Source organism: Mus caroli, chromosome 12 (assembly GCF_900094665.2).
Source record: "Mus caroli chromosome 12, CAROLI_EIJ_v1.1, whole genome shotgun sequence".
NCBI classification, from domain to species: Eukaryota; Metazoa; Chordata; class Mammalia; order Rodentia; family Muridae; genus Mus; species Mus caroli.
In genome coordinates this window covers 36,499,896-36,518,315 of record NC_034581.1, presented here as the reverse complement: position 1 = coordinate 36,518,315, position 18,420 = coordinate 36,499,896, and positions in this window count along the sequence as shown.

The following is an 18,420-nucleotide window of genomic DNA, read 5'->3' as shown; positions in this document are numbered from 1 at the left end:
TGCTAAGGCCTGAGTGGGTATGAACCCCAAGCTAGGGGTGAGGGGTGGATCACTTCAGTCCTTATTTTCAGAAGCATGCAGGAAGGAGAACTTAGAGGGACACCAAACTTCCTTTCAGTCACACATAGCATGAAGTCTGGCCCTTGCTCCCTCAAGAGAACTACAGAGAATAGCAAAATTACATACTGTTAAGATTATTAATTATAAATCTAAGTTATATTCTGGTCAGTCCAGAATCTGCACTAATGAGCCCCAGGCACAAACAAGGCAATTCATGCTTAGCCACTTTTCGTCCTTTTTTTTTTTTTTTTTTTTAGTCTCTGTTCTATTGGTGGTTAGCTAGGTGAAAGAGGACAAAGAAGATAAACTAGATAAAGGGAACTAGAAAGATTTCAAAGACACGCAGACCTTTTTGTAGTGGATTTTACCTCATACCTCCCCTCCTCTGAGCAGCCCTAGCTGCTTACACGACACAGTGCCTGACTCAGGTTTCTCGGCTTCTGCGCTAGGCAAAGTGGTACAAGCAGTCAGTGGCTACTGAGGGGAAATCAGTTTCCTCCAGTGATTATCATGGACAGATTTTCCAACCTTAAGCAGTCAGCCATAAACACATGGACATACTGGTAATCGGACTCAGTAGGTTGCACTCACACGCACATGTGTTACGTGTGTGTGTGTGTATGATATTAGGTTTAAAGGAAACTCCAGTTTCTCAAACTCCAAAGGGCAGTCCAAAGAGCTCATCCTGGACTATAGGAGGCTCTCTGGTTGGTTCTGAGGAAAGCCAGCGTTCCTCAGCAACTTGTGAAACCGGGTTTTCATCTACCCAAAGGAAACATTTTCCTAGCTCTGGCAGAAAGGACATATGGCTTCCTGTGGTGCCTATGTGCATACCAGAGCTCATGCTGGCCTCCAGGCTGCCGCAGTATCACAAGTACCATGCTAGCATCCTGCCTTTCTCCCCTCCTCCCTTCCCCTAAGCTCCTTCTAGCTCACAGGGCTTCCTTCCCAATAGCTACTCATTCTCCTGATGACCTGCCACCACTGTGTGTGTACGTGTGTGGTGTGTACCTGTCTGCCTGTCTCTCTATTATACTTGTACCTCTCACTGTTTTTTTCTATTTTATACCCCTTGCTATTTTCCCCTCTCTTGAGCATAGTCCTGGCTATCTTCTGACCAGGTTCAGAGTATTTTTTTCTCTGTCTGCTCTGGTCTCTTCCAGACACCTCTTTCTCATATCTCCGATAAAAATCTTCCCCTTAACCATACCACAGAGTGGTCATGTCATCAGTTTATATATGCGCGTGCACGTGTGTGTGTGTGTACATGTAACAACAATAATCATAGAAGAAGTCATAAATTTGACTCAGGGCAGTGGTGGGAACGCAGGGAGGAGTTGGAAGGTAGGGGGCTAGAAATGATATAGCAATATACTCATGTATGAGATTCTCCAAAAATTAAAGATTTTTCCAGTGTCTGACTTTTTTGTAAGTCATCACACAGCTCTTCAGCTAATTGATACAGCTGTTCCTCGGAGACCAGGGAGGGAGGAAGGACCATTGCTCACAACCCCATCAGCTGTGTTTGACGTTGTAAATCCTTAAGGTGGGTGGAATTTTGTTGACTTCATCTTTCCTTTCTCCCACTGTCTTTTCTTATCTTCCCTTTTTCTGCCTGCCTGCTTCTTCCTTTCTGGTGTGCTTGATCCTAAGGCATTTCCTGCTCATTATTTTTCGAGCTGCGTTGTTATTTTAATTACCAGTGCCCTCTGTTCTCTGTTGTGGCCAGTGAACTGTTTCCATCATTGGAGGACAAGAAAGGGAGCTGAACAAGCATCAGGCTAGGCTCAGAGGTGACTGATTAGACATTATGAGAAGAAGATGCGCAGCGTTCTTGTAGCTACTGTCCTATTATCTATTTTGAATTTGATCCCAGCATATAAATGTAGGATGATGAGATTCAAGTTGTTAACCCAGCAAAGCAGCTCCAAAGCCTTCCTCTTTGACAAATGTGGTTCCCGTGCTCCTCGTGGGGCCATTATCCTGTCCGAGGTGGAGAATAGGAAGGATACATATCCACTGAGTGTGTTATACGTGAGATCACCTAGGATCGAGGTGAGGGGAGAGGTGCCATCATTTCTGGTTAGGCGCCAGGCTCTGGTTTGGCCTCCCTACCTTGGTTGCCCTGTGTCTTCCCTCCTTCCTTGTGTTGTAACGATGGGAGGAAAGTATCCAGGCCACTAAGCAACTCCCTTGCCCTGACCTCCATAACCTGTTTGCTTTTATTTATTGCATTTTATTTTTAGAACTGATACAGAAAAATGATACCATGAGGTGTACTGGGATGTTTCCGTATGTGCATATTTTGTGAAAGGTTCAAATCAGAGGAAACTGACCAGTCTCTTCATGTGATATATTTCTGTACCATCTGCATTTATAACCAAAGGGGATTGTTCACTCTGCCTCAGTGGGAGAGCCAGAAAATCACAGCTCTGGAAGTAATCTCTAAAACAGAGAACAGAAAGGAGTGCTGTATATGCTGCCTACTCATTGTGATCTTTTGGGAATCTTGTTTATGTGAAAACCCCAGTCATCTGAGGCTGTGAACCTCATACAGCAGCATCCCTATGTTCCGTGACACCGATGCTTGGGCTCACAAGAATTTTTTCTACTTGGGAGCCTCCTCCACGCTAAGTACTCCATAAATACTTACCAAACCAACAAGTGACTCTTGCTGCCTGTAATAGCAGTGCTGTAAGCAGGAGCACACTTGAATACCAGAAGATGTTAGTCATCAGGACAGCCACTAGCCTTGTCCTCTGTCGCCTTCTGTAATTATAGAAGAAAGAATGCCAGGAGGCTTTCAACATTCTACTTTACATCCATTTGTCACAAAATTGGATCGCTGGGGAGGGTAGTGCTCTTTCAGAGGCACCAAGTTCAGTTCCTAGCACCCACATCAGCTACCTAACAAATGCACGTAACTCCAAGGAATCTGATGCTGATGTTCTCCTGGGCACCCGCACTTGTGTGCATAGAGACCTACACAGAGACACATGCATACTGTATTTTAAAAAAATGTTTTTTAATCAGTGTTGTGGTGCTAGGGAGATAGTCAGTTGGGTTTTGCCATGTGAACGTGAGGCCCTGAGTTCAGTGCTCATTGGACAGTGTGGTTGTGAGTGCCTGTAATCCCAGTGCAAGGGAGGCAGAGGCAGGCAGATCCCTGGGGCTTGCTAACCAGCCACTCTAGCCTAATTGTCAACCTCCAGGTTTCAGTGAGAATCCCAGTCTCAATAACACAAGATGGATGGTTCCTGATGATATTAGAGGCTGACTTCTGAACTACACACACACACACACACACTTGTTGTATACTAAGCATTATAACTCTAAGTGGTTGTCTTTTTTTTTAAAATTCTTTTAACAGTGCTGTAAGGGTTTGTGTTTTGATTTATTCAACAATTATGTGGCAGGCTGTATTAGATGCTAACATCACAATAGTGAACCAGACAGAGAAGATGCCATCTTCATGGCCTTTAGAAGCTGAGCCTTAGAGAAAGTATCCGAAGATAGGATTCCAAAATGTATGTTCCTGCTGTAAAACAGTAACAGTTGCTTCTAAGGAGCCTGCATCTTGCCAAGCTTTTCTGTCATGGCTCATTTTAAACCCTTACACAAGTCCTATGCATTTAGCATTATTATCACCAACTTATGAATAAGGAAATCAGACCATGAGGGGCTAAATAACTTTGCTGAGATCACAGAACTGGTAGCTGGGAAAGCTAAGATCTGTACGCTGGTCAGCTTAGCTGCAGGCTCCATGTTGCTTCCTCTTGATTGCTGCTTCCCAGGCTCCATGTTGCTTCCTCTTGATTGCTGCTTCCTGGGACAGTAGCTAGGACAAACCATCCACAGGCCTCTTGCCATAGGAACTTAACAGCCAGTAAGCAAGTAAAACCTAACAAAGTACTGAACAGAATAGCCCAAGGCTGCCAGAGAGAATAAACAATCTGTCTGGGGGTCAAGAGGAGATTTAATGTGAGAAATCCTTGAAAACTGAGGCCAAGGGAAAGGGCTTTATTGAATGGTTCTACAGGGTATTGCTTACAAGCAGAAAATGACCTGTTTGCCAGTGGAAACACAATAGATGGAAATTAAGGCTATTTTACTCCTTAATCTTTCTTATTGTTGTTGCTATTGTTTTGCTCAACAAATACCTTCATTATATAAAATTTATTGAGTGGGAGAATGGGTATCACACTATGATGAATTTTAATTTCAGAGATGTTAAATTGTTTAAGCATATAGATCTGTAAGAGAAATCTGTTTTGCTCTGTTCAAAGTTTAACTAATGAATATATTAGAGAGTTAGATTATAGTCTTATTTTCACTGACTATAGTTCAAGAAACTATAATATCACTGTAAATTATTTGTTAAAACTTATTTAAAGTATGATCTGGAATAATATAGCTTAAACACTTAACTATACAATATTTTTATCGTAAATTCAGTGACTTCATATACCATCTAAATTTCATTTGGGGGTTGTCTTGGTCAGTGCTCTATTTTTGTGAAGATATACTATAACCACAGTAACTATTATAAAATAAAGTATTTAATTGAGGCTTGCTTACAATTTCATGTGGGAGAATGGCAGTAGGCAGGCAGACATGGTACTTAGAATTAGCTAAGAGATCTATATCCAGACCCACAGGTAGTAGGAAGAGAGAGACACTGGGATGGACTTGGGGGTTTTGAAACCTCAAAGCCGCACCCCCTCAGTGATACACTTCTTCAATAAGTCTATACCTCCTAATCCCTCTCAAGTAGGACCAACCCCCTGATGACCGAGCATTCAAATACACAAAACTATGTAGGCCATTCTCAGTCAAACCACAACAGGGGTATTTTAGACCTAGTTTACATGCACCTACTATGTTACAGAATGGTAGAAAAATAATTGAAATAACTTATGAAAAGCCAAAACCTAACGCTATGCATATAGCTAGAGTTAGTCATAATTTGACGCTAACCTGAGTCTTTATTACTGGCATAATGTATATGGGTTGAGAATTCCCAAGCCCCAAATCCCAAATCCTTGGATTCTGGAACAGTATATCTTTTAGATTGTTCAGGCAGAATCTGTACAAATAGTTCCAAATCTGAAAACCCTGAAATTCCATATCTGAAATATTTCTGTCCCAAGCATTTTGGATGGTGGATGGATGGAGAGCCTGCAACATACCATGGCAGTCTTTGTTTTTGATTCATCCTGTTTTATTTAACAGCTTCTGAGGAGTTACACATACCACCTTGACCTGGCTCCTTTGAGATGCTGTTTTATTCATCACAAGATGCTCTTGCTAGCCTGGGTTAATGGTAGACACACAAATACCTTATTGGCAATAATTCACTTAGGATTTTAATGAGTGTCAGTAGGAGCATTGCCTTTCCACAAAGCTTCCTCAAAATCACATCCCACAGGTAACCTCCAGCAGGCCCACAGCACCTCTGAAAGCTTCAGAGTTCTCATAGAGACCATCATGATCAGACCCTCCAGGGCTTATCCTTACAGAAAGTGACGATTCCCAGGGCAGTGAGTCATTACAAGCAGAGGGAGCCTGGATATGGTTCCCTCATTAAACCAGCCAGTGTTCCTCTGTACAACATGGGTCTGACAACGTGGTTACCATCATTAGCCAGAGGCTGTCTGCAGTTTCACAGTTTATGTCATGAAACTGTCATGCTGGAGCATCTATTTCCTGCTGGCTGAATATCATCTTTAAGGAACAATGCTTTATTGGAAAGTTCACTGAACACAAACCGAATTGGAATTTACCAATCCAAAACTGAGGCAGAAGTGTGTGTGTGTTTAAAATGGAAGTGTTTGATCAAAGAAGATGTTTTAATGGTGACTAAAAGCTTAATGCAACACATACAGGATGTGATCACCAAGGCACACAACCAGGTATTTTACTGTACTATTCAAAGCAACAGGGAAGATTTGTATGTTGAGAATATTCACTATTGATACTAAATGGATGGCAGAATTTTTACCTTATGCAGTGCTAACTGAAAAAATAGTTATTAACATTTTATTCATTGACCAAATAATTTCTGAATGTCTTGTCTGTTATCATCACTGGAATGGGTGGTTGAGATGAGGCTGCATAAGGCAGGACACTGGTACCCTATGTTCAATTATAGGTAGCCAGGCTTCATAGAAGATGTGAAATGAAGGAAGGAGGGAGAAGTGTGTTCTAGCTAAAAAGTAGCCATGGACATACTATTGTCTCCTGCATGGTAGTATAATAACAGCAAAGTATTCTGTAGGCTTAGACTTTTCAAAACGTATGTTTGACAAGGGTTTCTCAAATCCCTCCATCCCCATTCTAGCCCACTGTCCAAAGGTAGGGGAGAAAAGATGGTGAATAGGACAAGGGAATGTGGCTATTTAGCAGTAGTTCTTTTATAAATATTTATTTATTTTATATATGTGAATACACTGTCACTGTCACTGTCTTCAGACACACCAGAAGAGAGCATCAGACCCCATTACAGATGGTTGTGAGGTAATATGTGGTTGCTGGGAATTGAACTCAGGACCTGTGGAAGAGCAGTCAGTGCTTTTAACCTCTGAGCCATCTCTCCAACCCTTAGAAGTAGTTCTTGGGGGGGGGGGGCGGGGGGTGATTCCAATCTGCATTGTCAGGATACCAGCCGTCCAGTTCAGAAGTGTCTGGCTACCAAACATAAATCAGCAGCAGTGGCACAAACCAGCAGGAACAGCCAGACCTCCACTGAATCAGCAAAAGTCAGAGGGAGCAACTGGGACGCCAGGAGTTCTCAGCCAGGCCTCTCTCAACAAAGTGAAGATCAGCAAAGACTCCAGACCAATGAAATGTTGAAAGGCTAGAAATGCAAATACTCAATCACTGTCCATTGAGTCCTATTTATACTCTCTCCAAACATCACGTGTCCTCTCATGGATCTTGTGTAAGTAAAATGCCACCCGAGTCTGCATCACATGACCTAACCAGAAACTTCCACTTAAGTGTTCCTTATAGATTATGCATTTTTAGACTCGATGACTGTCTTAGTTGGTGTTTTATAGCATTTAATTGGGGGCTTACTTAAGAATTTCAGAAGTTTAGTCCTTTGTTAATCACGGCAGGAAGTATGGTGCTGGAGAGTTCTATATACAGGTCCAAAGGAAGCAGGAAGAGAGAGACCCTTGGCTTGGCTTGAGCACCTATCGCCAACAAGACCACATCTTTTAATCCCTCTCTAGTAGTGCAACTCCCAATGATGAGAAGACTAAGCATTCAAATATGTGAGTCTGTGGAGGCCATCTTATTCAGCCACCACAATAGCTACAGATAAAAGGGCCAAGAAAGACTTTATGGAAAAAAGATTGATTGGGGTCTGTTTTATAAAGCGATAACTTTGATGGTTGTTTTTTGTCAACTTGATACAAATTAGAATCACTGGAAAGATGGAACCTTAATCAAGGAACTGTATTCTTCAGATTTGTCTGTGGGCATATCTGTGAGGGGGTTTTTGGCTTTGTTTTTTGTCTGTGTTTTGTTTTGTTTATTTTGATTAATGGTTGAAATTAAGGGGCCCAGCCCAATGAGGGTAATGGCAACTCTGGACAGGTAGTCTTGGGCTGTATATAAAAGCAAATTGAGCAAGCCATAGGGATCATGTGGTCAGTGTTCCATGGTCTCTGCTTTAGTTCCTGCCTCCAGGTTCCTGTTGTACTTGGGCTCCTGGCTTGATATTCCCCTGGTAATCAACTGCAACTTGCAAGTCAAACAAGTGTTTTCCTCCTCAAGTACCCTTTGGTCAGTGTTTCTCACAGCAATGAAGAAGCAAACTAGAAAAAATGCTCACTAGGTTTGGAGAAGAGCCCTGGAAAGACCCTCTTTGCTCAAGACAATGTCTGCATGGGGAACTTCAAGTGATCTTGCTTAGCTGGAGTATAGGAAAGCAGGAAGATGAGTAGGTGCATAAAAGCCAGAATTCAGTGGCTTTGTCAATCATGTTAAAAAGTGTTTTACCCTGTAGGTGTCTTATTATTCTATAGATGCCTTAGTCAGTGTTCTATTGCAGTGAAGAGACACCATGACTTATAAAGAAAATATTTAGTCGGACACTAGTGACGCACGCCTTTAATCCCAGCACTTGGGAGGCAAAGGCAGGTGGATTTCTGAGTTTGAGGCTAGCCTGGTCTACAGAGTGAGTTCCAGGACAGCCAGGGCTACACAGAGAAACCCTGTCTCAAAAAATGCAAAAAATAAAAAAACAAAACAAAACAAAACAAATATTTAATTGGGGCTTGCTTACAGTTTCAGAACTTTAGTACAGTATCATCCTGGTAGGAAGCATGACAGCACTCTGGCAGACATGGTGCTGGAGATCTGCTAGTTCTATATCCAGATCAGTAGGCAAGAGAGAGAGAGAGAGAGAGAGAGAGAGAGAGAACCCGACTTGAACATTTCAAACCTCAAAGTCCACCTCATGTAATATACTTTGTTTAACAAGGCTACACCCACTTCAACAAGGCCACACCTCCTAATAGTGTGACACCCTGATGACCAAACCTTCAAAACCATGAGCCAATGGAGGCCATTCCTATTCAAACATTCAAACTACTACAACATGGGTAGAAGCCAGTGAAGAATTAGCAACCAAGTAGTAACCCAAACATTCAATGAAAAAAAAAAAAAAAAAGGAGTGTAAAGGATATATACTTTTCAGCCCAGTGCTGAAATCTTATAAAATAAAATTCAGTACAAAGAACCCAAAATCAAGTAAACAAAAATAAATTAGTAACATTTTCCAGTGGTTGAATTTAGGGAATTGGTGCGATATAAGTAAAATTGGAACATGGGTTTTGGAATTTGGTATTAGTATCAAAACTAAAAATTGTGTTATTTATGTCATATCTGAAGAATTTCAAACTGTTAGTTGTTTGTATTTCAATAATATGTCAGAATGCAACTATTGATTCCATCTTAAATGAGACCAAATATAAAAAAATAAGTGAATAATATCATAAGAAAGAAAACAGTGAAGCTTGTTGTCTTAGTTAGGGTTTTACTGCTATGAACAGACACCATGACCAAGTCTTATAAAGGACAACATTTAATTGGGGCTGGCTTACAGGTTTAGAGGTTCAGTTCATTATCATCAAGGCAGGAGCCTTGGAAGACTGACTTCCAGGCAACTAGGGTGAGAGTATTAAGCCCACACCCACAGTGACACACCTACTCCAACCAGGTCACACCTATTCCAACAGGGCCACACCTCCAAATGGTGCCACTCCTTGGTCCAAGAATATACAAATCATCACACTGGTGAAGTGTAAATACAACTTTATTTATAAAAGCAGACGTGTAGACAGATATTTTAATTTATATGGTGTGAAATGGTACTGTAAAACTCTACACTTTTGGAGGTGGAAGAGGGTGGATTAAGGTAAAGACGTCAGACATGGGAGAACAAGGGTAAGAAGATATTGCCATGAGCATTTAAGGAAACCATAAAAGTATAGAAGTTGCTGACTCACTAGAGTTACTTGATCAGCCTAAGGCTTCTTAACTGCATTTCAAGAAGCAGAACCAGGAGACAAAGGAAAACTGGTTTGGATAGATACATAAGTGGAAATAACTGCGGCCAGAAGATACTTCCTGCATCCCCATAACTCAGAATAAGCTATGAAAATAAAGAGCATAAAGAAACAGCCTTCAAAGAGATAAGTCATACCCTTGTTAGATAACTATAGTTGGGAGAGTGGCTTTCACTTCATTTTCTCAGTTTTTAGACTATAGAAAAGGTATCATTACTTACCTACCATGGCAGTCTGATTTAGAAGGAAACAAAGCCATTCATGAATCATGAGCAAAGTTAGCCAACTGAGATACCACTGAGAAAACTCGATTTCTCCTATTGGAAGATGTTTCAGTTAAGAAAAGAATATTGCCAATTAGCATCAACAAACAATAAGGAGGAGTCCTGTTACGGTCAAGAAAAGAAAGGAAAACTGTTAATGAGGAATGCTAAGGATAGAGAAAAAAAGAAGAGGGTAGGGAAAAAGTCCCTTAAAAACAGTCATACATGATAAGAGAGGGTGTGGAGGGAAGGAAACACTCCAAATAGAGTTTTAGAGTTTTAACAGGGTGTCCTTGGACAGAAGTCTGTGGAGGCGGCAGAAAGTGGGCAGTAGCCCTATGTTGGTACATTCTACGTACAAAACAGCAGATGACAGGAGTGAGGAATTCAAAGACATTTTCTTTCTTGAAACATATGGGGCTTTTAGGGGAGGTAAAGGAAGAGTTGAGTGATTATTTTTACTCCACTCATTGCTGTAGACATTGAGAATGCTAGACACTACCAAATGTTATCATCATTTGAAGGAGATCGTTAGATATAACAGAATTGGTTAGGATGCTTTCAGCCCCAAGTCATAGACATTAACACTGAAAAATATTTGGCTAAATATTTGAAGTATTTACTACTCATGTGTCTAGAGGTGGTGGGCGGTGCCAGTTAAGTGACTATAGAACCTCACCCAGGTTCTTTTGCTGTTGTTTTTGACATTATGTGTTAGATTTGCTTGTCCTATGGTTGCAAGTGACAATACTCAGAGAAAGACATGACTATCTTTTTCTTGACAATTACTTTCCCTATGTCTCTTAACGCTAATAAACCATTGGCTAGAATTGTGTTGTGTAGCCAAGCTTAACCAACCAGGAATTAGTATGAGGGATTAGTCATGGGATCAGTCATACTCCAACTCCTAGGAAGCACTTGACTCCCTAAGGGAAGTTGGCTATCTGAAGAACATTAGAATTCTGAGAACGAAAATGGAGATAATGTGGATCTGGGGTGGGCAATCATCAGTATCTTCCCAGCCCACTATGGGCGACATCATTCCCTTGGCAGGTGGTCCTGGATTGTCTTAAGAAAGCTGAAAGCTAAGAATGAGCCTGTGAGTGAGCCAGTGAACAGCATTCTTCCATGGTTTCTGCTTCAAGTTCCTATTTGACTTCAAGTTCCTTCTTTGACTATTCCAAAGAGGAGCTGTAACCTGTAAGCTGAAATAAAATGTCCTCTCCTAAGTAGATTTTGATCAATGCTTTATCACAGCAACACAAAACAAAACAAAACAAAAAACCAACTAAAACTAAGTGCTTCGGTGTGACAAATACAAAAGTTTTGTTTGATGTAAGTTTTCAGTATCTTTAGAATTCCCTTAACTGGATTCCTTCACAATAAATATTGTTAAAGTTCAAATTTGGCAGCTCACTCATTTTCATTGCCAAACTGCCTCCAAGTTGCTGCCAATCTGTTCCTACTTCCTACTGCCTTTCAGCTGAGAGTAAAAGACAGGCTTTGTAAATCATACCTGAGGGTCACCAGTTTCCTGGGAGACAAGATCAAGAAAAACAGAAATGCTTAAAAAAAACCACTGGCTTCCATTCTGGCTTTATAATAAAGACTGGCATGACCTGACTTCAGCATGAAAAAAGAGCTTTAGCTCAGAGATGTCCTCTGACCTTTACAGCAAAGTTACCTGTACTCTGAGAGCCTTGCCACCTGGAAGAGGAAAACACAGGTAGCTCGGGCCTTCCTTTAGGTCTGTAACTCTACAACCCTGTCTCAATCCTCTCCCCCTGCAAACTTGCATTTGTGTTCTTCCATGTCTATAGTAGGCAGAAGGCAGCCCCTCTTCTCAAATGAGAGGGATTCTAATTCTGAATCTGATTCACCAACACAGAAAAGTAGCTTCCACTAAAGACTTACCAGGAGAGTCACCAAACTGATAACTGATAGATAAGGCTTCTGAGTCACGATCCATCTTGATTCCATCTGTAGCCACCAATGAGGTTTGTAGGGATGATGCTGGCTGGCCTCCTTGCTGACTCAGTTTAATCTTGGAAGTAAACTGGGGGCCTTGGTAAACTCTCTTAGCAACTTTTAGCTAAAAGGTCTTCCTTTGTTGGCCAGTCTAACATTCTCCAGTCAGGAGTATCATATTTTTCTTTCGTTTAAAACACAGATTAGCCCATAAGCATAGAATCCTTGGCAAGTAACAAAGACTTTGATGATCTCATTGTTTTATGACAATAGAGTGACAACAATGGAGCAGGGATTATTGACTCATTTTTTTTCACATAAGAAAATGGAAGCACTCAGGGCTAGGGTGACCTGCTCAGAACACACTGGATCTCTGGTGTAGATATAGATCTCTTTGGTTTTGTCCTGAGAATCGGTGGTGGAAGCTTGTCAGGAGAGAAGAGTACTGAGAGGGAAGGCCAGCCATGGGTACCTCATGTTGTATATTCTTTGTACGACATGGGGCCTAATACCTAGGTCCCTTCATCTCTTTCATCTTAAGTTCTAACACAGTTCTAAGTCTTTGGTTTGGTTTTTTTTTTCAAGACAGAATTTCTCTGTTAGCTCTGGCTTGACCTCTTGAAACTCACTCTGTAGACCAGGTTGGCCCTAAACTCAGAGATCTACTAGCCTCTGCCTCCTGAGTGCTGAGATTAAAGGTGTGTGCCACCACTGTCTAGCTACAGCTATGGTGCTAGATCTTAACTGTGCTATGAGAGCATTTCCTGGGTGAGGAATTTGAAGTAGATCAACTCTCAAGTCTTTTTCAACTTCAGTTTTCTCACGGCTTAGCTAGTGATTAGTGGTACCTACCACATAGGTCATGCTGGAGAAGAGAGATGGCTGCAGGAAGTAGGATGGGGAGCTCCGGAAAGAAGTTGGTTTTCATTATATTTGGTATGAAACATCAAAAGTTAGCCAAATAAAAACATCGAATGACATTCTTTAATTGTTAAAGAATAATTTCCATGTGTGCTGTTACCATGGAAAAGCTTTTCCAGTCTGAGGTCATGGGTATTGATTTACTGTTCAGTACTAATGGGACACAGTACTCTTCAAACACAGTCTCCCTGTTTATTGACAATACTGCAACTGTGTGAGAGAAACATTCTTGTATTAGGGGAGACTTGAACATTATTCTTAAGTCTTTTGTTGGAAATTTTATTAGAGAAAGATGCAACTTCGAAACTAAAACCATACCCAAGGTCTCCTATGCTATATTAAGGATAGGAGGGTTTTAACTAAATTTGACATCATGCTCATTCTTAAGCTTAACAGGAATCTCATATTTATTAGCACAATGCATTATCACCATTCTTGGCAATGAGACAGAAATTGCAAACATATTAAGAAAACCATACAACCTAGATTATTACAGGTGGCAATTCACTTAAAACTTGTTTGAATAATATTCTTTGATAATGAAGTTATGCTATAATATTAAGAGATAATCTGAGTGATCTAAATTTGCAATGAAATCATTAGTCACCTATAGGGACTGTAGAATGGCATTGGAAGTGAAAGACCACTGAACAAAAGGTCCTACAAGGGAGATGTTGCCCAAATGAACCTTTGCAGGAGGACTGCATACATAAGGCATGACTCTGACGTAATCAGCTTCCCATGTGGCAAAGCTTGGCCGGCCACAACCTTGGAAGCAGGTGGCCCAGGGAGTTAGGTGTAGCCTCATCATTTCCCAGTGGTGTCTTGTTGAAATGACCTTGGTGAAGCTGGAAACCCCCTGTGAGCCCATTTCTTTTTCTTCTATAAGATGGGTAAAACTAAACGTTCTTCAATTCAGTTGTTGTAAGAATTACATAAGATGTGTGAATAACTTCTGTATGTGTGTGTATGCATGTGCGTATGTGTGCACACACATGAAAGCCAGAGGACAGCTTTGGGTGTCATTCCTCAGGAGCCACATGTCTGTTTTACTTTTGAAACAAGTCTTTTACTGTACTCAAACTTGTCAAGTAAGTTAGCATTGGTTGGCCACCGAGGCCAAGGCCTCTGCCTCTCTCTGCATCTTTAGCCTTGAGACAAGAGCACCGCCATCTTTGACTCCCCCCCCCCTCCACTTAAAATGTGGGTTCTGAGAAAGAAATTCAGGGCCCTGTATTAGTGTGGCAAGCACTCCTCTGTCTGAACCATCTTTTCAGGCCAACACTGTGGACTTTTGGTTTATTTTAAGTTCCACGTCCACCTGTTCCTTTGCTGTTGAGGAAACCATTCAGACACATAGTACATTCACCTAGGTATTCATCATAACAAGCATGTGCTTGCACTATGACCATCCCCCTTTCCTTGATGGAGGGTTCAGCAGGGGGTAAATTCCTACCAATTACCAATCTTCAAGTCTGCCATCTTTTTTTTTCTTACTTACACAAAGTTGTATGTATGTATCTGTAAAGACCTGGTGTGGGCTACAGAAATTATCAACTTGGCTTTATACACAAGGACCTTATCTCTGATGTGGAGATAAACAATAAAAAATTACAGTGTATATAACTAATATTCCAGAGCACATGTGAAAAAACTGAAGATATTTAATCAGATAAGCTGGGATGGGGGCAAAGGCTATGACTTAACAGATGAAGGAGAGATTGTGGGTGATGTTCTAGACAAAGAGGTGATGTTCAATTATTTCCCTATCTGTGCAGTCAGATTAACTAAATATGTACTAAGTTCCATAGACTGTCTCAGTACTGAACTTAAGCTGAGTGTCAGAAGGCCAGTGCCGGGGAAGCAGAGTTACAAACATGTTGAGTCTGGGCTGCTCTGCAAAATCTAGGCCTTTCCGGGCTGCAAAGCAAGACCCTGTGTTAAACAACAGATTTTATCTTTTCCAACGTTCTAGTAAGTGGAGAGAGAAAACTGAATTGAGAAGTACTGAGGGGCACTTTGGTTGAATACGTTAGTCTGAGTGGTACGGGTTGGGGTGGGGAGCATGGCTGCTCCTTTTGGAGGGAGAGTGGGAAGCTTTCTTCTGGGAGTTGTCATTTCAGCTGAGATCTGAAGGGCAACTGTGGGCAGCTCAGGATGATTACACTAGGCAGACAGGAGCTGTTGCACAAGGCTTAAGTGGAGAATCCAGTTTGTGGCTTTAAGTCGGTAAAGATGACCAATAGAGCTGAATTACAGGGGGCTGGAGTGATGGGCAGTTGTATGTCATTCCTGTGTGAGGCCCAAGTCATAAGCCCTGTGAGTCTGCAGAGATGGTGTCCTGTTTAGGAGTGTTTGCTTGTTCTTACAGAGGACCAGAGTTCAGTTTCCAGCACCCATGTCTGGCAGCTTGTAACTTAGTTCTGGTGAATCTGACAACCTCTTCTGGTCTCTTCAGGCACCCACATACATGTAACATACACACACACACACACACACACACACACAAAGAAAATAAAAATAAAAATAAAATCTGAGCCGGGCGTGGTGGCNCACGCCTTTAATCCCAGCACTCGGGAGGCAGAGGCAGGCGGATTTCTGAGTTCGAGGCCAGCCGGGTCTACAAAGTGAGTTCCAGGNCAGCCAGGGCTATACAGAGAAACCCTGTCTCGAAAAACAAACAAACAAAAACAAAACAAAAACAACAACAACAACAAAAAAAATAAAATCTGTTTTTTAAGAGCTAGATCCCAGGCCAGAGAGATGGCTCAGCAGTTAAGAGCACTGACTGCTCTTCCAGAGGTCCTGAGTTCAATTCCCAGCAGCCACATGGTGGCTTACAACCATCTGTAATGGAGATCTGATGCTCTCTTCTAGTGTGTCTGAAGACAGTGACAGTGTACTCACATACATGAAATAAATAAATAAATAAATAAACAAACAAATCTAAAAAAATAAAAAAAAGAACTAGATATGATGGAGGAGCAAGGAAACATTTCTACGTATTAGTTTGCAAAGAATCTCAAGGAGCTATAATTAAAGCCATTCAAAAAAAAAAACTCATGTTTATGCTTTCAAGGAATATATATGTGCTACATTTTGTAAAGTGTCCAACAGAGACCCCATGGAAGGTGAAAATTCTTTTCAAGTATGCACAATTCTGACTAATATTACTTATTTTGTGCAACATTTGAGTAGTTTTTCCACTATGGCATTACCTATCACACAGGAGGTTTTATGAAAGCATATGTCACCATGACTAAGAGATAAGAGGCAGTGAATAATGTCCAGATGGCAAAAGATCTTAAATGATAGAACATGGAGAACTTTGCCTCATGGTTTATAAGATGGACATTCCTCAGTTGCCTTCCTCCTATCTTTTATTTACACCCTCAGATTTGTCTGACATAGCACAGGCATTTGTCTTGTAAAGTCCTGCAATCCGAAGTCATAGAATGACACAATTTTTGCCAATAAAATGTAGATAGAAGTCGCTGGGATGGGCGTTCTTTCCTAGATAAAAGGGTAAAGCAAGCCTGGAGCTCTGGGAGAACTGGACCTCTTCCTAGGCCAGCAGTATATAAGTACAAATCTATGTCCAGCTTGAGGTATCTAACGTTGGACAAGTATTATTATGTTGGGCATCTCATAGGCACTGCTCTGCTGGAGATGAACTCTGACCCCAAGGTCTATTTGTGAGGTTTTAATATTGTGATGCCCAAGGAAATTCAAGTTGGAAGTGGTCAAAAAAAATCATATTTTTTGTCTAGCTTCTTTATTGAAATATTCTCTCTCTCTCTCTCCCCCACCCCCCATCTATCTCATGTGAACTATAGAAGGAGTTCAGTGGGAAGAATGAGGTTTTAGAGAAGAAATTCAGTCAAAACAACTGAAAACAAGCAGCAGGGGAAATCAGCAGAAGGTGCCCTCTGCTGGCTGGGTATCAGTCCTTGAGCAGTTGGTGGTCCTAAGTGAAAACCTGGACCAGAGGATTCTGGGAAACGGATGACTGCCAGCTCATTAAGGCTCATTAAATCAAAGTTCAGCTGGACAACGTGGAACACAAGGTTAACACTTCTGCTATCTCTAAAAAGCTCACGCACACGGATGGTGATTTGTAATTTCTAGAGTTTAAGTTGTGAGCATAAATTGTGAGCTTTTAAAATTTTTATTTATTTATTTATTTATTTGCCATAAGGAATAGAGAGATGATGCAAACAGGGATTTTTGTCTTGAGGAAGTGGATAATTTCATGACATGATAGAAATATTCACAAATGAATGTAAAACAAGCACTGTATGATATGGTAGGCTCTGAACAGGCTGTCCAAGAAAAGCCCCTGTGTACACATGAGTGGGTACAGAAAGAACACACCCATCGCAAACTCTGGTAAAACACCATTTTCAAAGTCTCGACGCTATGACACCAGGGGGATGGGGTTCACAGAGCAGCAAGTTACTGTTCTGTATATCAACTTATCTTGAGAACTCAGCTTGTGGTTATAAAGTGTCGTCAACATGTATAGCTCTTTGCCTCACCTACTGAGAACCCTCACTTCATGTCAGATTTCAGGTGTGCCTGTCCAGACACAAGGGACCTAGTGGGGGCCTGTGTGCATGTCTGCGTCCCTGTTTGGTAGCCATGCTCTGTGTAGTTTACTTGTTCTTTAAGAGAACACAGAGTAAAGCAAAACTTGAACGTTGCTCTTCCAATCGAATCTTTGTGAATAGTCCATCTGTGATCGATCTGTAGGGAGAGTGAGTGGCAGCAGAGCGTTACAAAGTCAAAGACTTGTGAGGACGAAGCTTCGTGAAGGTGATAGTGTTTGAGCTGGTCTTGATAGACGGAGATAATTCTTAAGATGAAGATGGGGGGTGGTGGTTAGGGCATTCATTTTAAGAACAGGAAGCAAGATGAACAATGAAGTCAAAGTAACAAAAAGAGCCCTGTACTGGAAACGAAGACCAGTTTAGTTCAGGAGAAGAACAAGATATCTGGAAAGCAGTGAGAGAGGCTAGGTTAGGAGGACTGGCAGATCTGTGAGGTAGGTGGATTAGTCAAACAAGACACTTGAGTAAATAATCAGCCTTCCTGGGCATGAAACATTGGAAGTGGGTGACCTGGTATTAACTGAGGCTACATATGGCTAGAGATCAAGATACAGCCTTGCGTTTCATTTTAAAACCAATTGCTGTGGGGAGTGGGGGGACACACTATGAACAAACTGAATAAATTATGGTGAATAAATTACAGAATATGGGGGAAGATAATATATTGACTATTAAGGTATGGCAGTAAAGGAGAGAAAAATTTAAGTTGGCTTAAGGTACAAGAGGGACATTACGATGGAGAAAGACTTACTATCGTCACTTGAAATAGAATGAAGCCGAGGTGAGAGGTGGAGTGAGTCACTTGCACGAGTCAGTGAGTTTGTTCTGTCATATGGACAGTATAGGAACCTACTAGCAGCTCCTGAAAACAGGACTGGGTGTTGCGACACGGAAAACAGATCAACAGGAGCACCTTGAGAAAATAAACCCCTTTGTGACTGTTGATATAACTCATGTATGTTTTGCCAGCTGCGAACTTCTCATAAACCCTTATCCCAAACTGACCTCCAAACTGGCAGG